At 37.1% G+C, this 3,869-nt stretch overlaps 1 pseudogene across 1 annotated transcript; it reads right to left on the bottom strand.

Moving 5' to 3' along the window:
* Nucleotides 1-579: 579 nt before the first annotated feature.
* On the bottom strand, nucleotides 580-3,626 carry LOC308428017 (DNA topoisomerase 1-like; annotated as a pseudogene). The gene is made up of 3 exons: nucleotides 3,610-3,626; nucleotides 2,300-3,281; nucleotides 580-1,781 (listed from the first exon to the last, which is right to left on the bottom strand). The product of its transcript is annotated as a DNA topoisomerase 1-like (transcript).
* Nucleotides 3,627-3,869: the final 243 nt, after the last annotated feature.

The raw sequence follows: 3,869 nt of genomic DNA on the forward strand, positions 1-3,869 counted from the left end.
TATCATGCTTTTTTGTGAATAGCTGCCTGAACCAAAACACTGTCAATGTTACAACTGCTTCAAATTTAATGAAAACTGATTCCCATGGTGATAGAATTACAGCTTTCATAGGTGCGCTGGGTTTTTGTTTCATTCTACTTAATTTTAAATACCTAAAATAGGGGATAGGAGAAAGTTTAGGAATTTGGTTCGATTAAAATATAGAAATTATTACAAAACCCTAACTGTAAAAATGCACCAATATAATCAGACTTCGCATACAGTAGCTAAGAGAATCCAAACATTGCAGCAAAACTGAATTTGCCTGGCAAGATGCTGACAAAGTCCCATCCACTTGTTCTCTTGAAAATAAGAACAAAATTTAAAATAAATCATGCAGCTAGAATTTTGATGTCTAAAATATTTTTAAACAAGTTGTCCATAGGACAACTGCCTGAGCTCTCCTTTATAATATTTCCAGGTCTGTCTTTTTGCAAAGACTTGTGGCCTCTCCCTCAGGTGTGAGGGCAAGTGAGTCTCAGTTTATCTATCTTCCCCAAACCACATTGTCTCTTTCCACAGAACCCCTGTTGAGACTGGTCAAAACTCGTAGTCCTTATCAGCCATATCAGTGGCCCAAGCAAACTTCTCCCTCTGGTAAATCTTCTCAATTGGGAGCCCCCATTTTTCGCACCAAGCTACTGTAATGCTAGGGTCCAGATAATTGAGTTTGGAGGTTCCCAAAGCAATTTGTTTGTTCTCTCGATCTGTGGCTTGAACTTTCAACTTCATCAGCTTCTTTTCTGGTCACCATACAGCCTTCTTTTTTACTCTACTACCTTCTTGGTCTTTGCATCCTTCATGATTTTGGCACCAGTCTTAGCACTTTTCAGGTCCCTTCAAGCATCTGCTAGATGACCCTTCTTGGCATCAATCTTAGACTTCAAGTTCATCATTGACTTCTCAAAGGTCTTTGGTGGCGCCCTCTAGTGGTTACTAAGAATTGCAACAGCTCGATTGTCATGGTTGTAAGAATTTTTGCTAGTACATTCTCATCAAGGGCTGTGAATTCTTTAAGCTGTTACTACAGAGTGATGAAGGTATTGAAGGTACAGAACACCTTGGCAGTCAAACCCTCCATGAGATCTTGAAGATGCTTATTTAGAACACCAGTGTTAAGTCGATCGAAAAGATCATCCTCAGGCTGCTTGTTCTCCATAAATAGTTGTAAGTTTTTTAAAAACTCATTTCTCGACTAGAACTTTGTTATAGTATCTGACTGAGTCCTTCCCAGGAAAGTCAAATTCCACCACATACTCCTTCCTGACCATTCAATTCTGGGTGTAGACTGATGTGTTATACTCTAAATGAACAACAACCCACAGTGTCTGCTGTCTCTCCTTCCTTCTCATTACCTGTTCTCAGAGCAACCTTATCAATGAAGTACAATGCTACAACGCTCTGCTGAACTTTCATCTCGTTGGACTTCCAGTCTTCCTGATACCGATTTTGGATCTTTTCCACACACTTCTTCAAATGCTGAGCAGTCTCATACTTATGCCAGACTTTCTCACCGTTGATTCATGAACTGGGATTTATTATGTATTTGATAGAACCTTGAATATTCTCTATCCAGCAGACCTGCCAAGTAACCTTGTTATCATGTCGGACTTCCTTCCATTTATGTCCAGAAGTAGAAGGAACCTTCGTATCTTTGCTACAGTTGATTATGATGTACTCAGACATGATCATTCTTTTCAGCATACCCATCTTAGGGTGGTAGCCTTGGCCTCAGAAAAGCCCTGAAGGCTTTATCTTATTTTTTAATTTTTTTTTCTTTTTCAACTCTATTTTTTAAAAAAGAGAGATACATGTACAGATTTTAAAGGCATTTTGGCATAACATTATATGAATATATTTTTGTCTTTACTTAATTCCTTTAGAAGTTTATAATTTCAATCCATAGTATGCATTGAAATCTACTAGTTACCATAAGCATAAAGTACATGTAGAACAGAATGTAACATGAAAACAGTCAGTTTTCTTGGTGTGTATAGATTAAGCATAATGATTTTTGAATACCAAATTTGCCACAAGGCTATATTCTTAGCTCTTGGATTATTAATGATTTAAGGTCCAGGAGTACCACACTCTGAGAGGGTGCTACACACTTATTTTTTTTTTCCTCAAAAGGAGTGAGGCTTTCATTTTTTTAAAATATGGAATGCTTCATGAATTTGCATGTCATCCTTGCTCAGGGGCCATGCTAATCTTCTCTGTATCATTCCAATTTTAGTATATGTGATGCCAAAGCAAGCACTAGAGGGTCTATCTTGAAGTTGCCAATCTGTTATCTATGATTATCCATTACACAAAAGCCATTTTCTTTCAATAATTTTTCATTTTCTTTTTTGATTTTCAATTTTTCTTCCTTGATCATCTGTGTCCGAGCTTCTGATTGTGCTTTGAAATACTGGTTCATCTGTGTAAAGTTGCATTTGCTTATATCATATATATATATATATATATATATATATATATATATTTGCCATCAGTCATTTCCTTTCTCCAATCTTTAAAGAATTTTTTTGAATATTTCCTTAGTAGTATATTCATGGTCAGGCACTTTTGCAAGGAATGTAGCTACTTTTTTGCTTTGGGACCATCATAGTAAAACTTAACATCCTCTTGCAGAGGCTCATATGGTGGAGTGAAAACAGACCTTTTATGTTCTAGGAATATCCACTTGATGCCTTCTGGACAGAGTTCTTCCCACTTCTGTTCCTCTCCTTTTTCGGTTTCTTTTTCTTATTATCTGGGTCAGCAACTTTTTTTCTTATCTTTATCTTTGCTTTTTAAGTTTGCCATCCTCTTTTTCTTTTTAGTTTTCTTTTCTTCTCCTTCTTTGCTATCCTCTGTCTTAATTTTCTTGGGTTTATAATCAGCATCACCTTCATCTCAAGGCCTCTTGAGTAGCTTTATATCCTCTTTTGGAGGAGCAAAATAGCCATCATCTTCCAGTTCGTCTTTTATTCATGGTGGACTAGAGAAGCCATTTTCTTTCTCCTTTATTTTTGCATCCGCAGCAGTTCTAATCTTTTCCTCTTTTCGTTTTTTCCTTATCTCTGTCTTTATGCTTGTCTTTATGATTTTCTGGGCTTCTATCTTCGTGTTTGGTTTTCTCTTTCTTTTTGTGTTTCTTTTCAGAATCTCCATGTTCACTTTTCCCTACCCTTCTCCTTCTTCCTGTGCTCTTTATGTAGCTGTTCTCGATTTTTGCGTTTGACGAGTTCTGTTCGCAACTGCATTACCTTATATAGGGATCCACGGATGTCATTAGTTTTTCATATTGGCTTAACATACAGTTCACAGAAACAGAACCATTTGTTGTAGCCGAATGAAACATACTTTATCTAAGTCGCCACCAGAAACAGAGGGCAATAGACATGGACCTGCGGTTTACTCTGTGCCCCTAAGAAGCAGCATGTTTAGTTGGTTTCCTATGTGAATAATTACCTTTAAACTACTCAGTTGGTAAGTACGCGTTTTGTTGCGAAGTGAACAGAATATTTGGCTCACGAACGTTATCTTCGCAACACGTTCGACTTGTTTTGTTCACAACTGCATTACCTTACATCGGGATCCATGGATGTCATTAGGTTTTCATATTGGCTTAACATACAGATCACAGAAACAGGACCATTCGTTGTAGCTAAACAAAACATACTTTATCTAAGTTGCTACAAGAAACAGAGTGCAATAGTTGTGGCCCTGCGTTGTTCTCTGTTCCCCTAAGCAGCAGCACGTTTAGTTGGTTTCCAATGTGTATAATTAGCTTTAATCTACTTAGTTGGTAAGTATCCATTTTGTTCCCAATCAAACAGAATATT

The sequence above is a fragment of the Micromys minutus genome (assembly GCF_963924665.1).
Source record: "Micromys minutus genome assembly, chromosome: 12".
Lineage (NCBI taxonomy): Eukaryota > Metazoa > Chordata > Mammalia > Rodentia > Muridae > Micromys > Micromys minutus.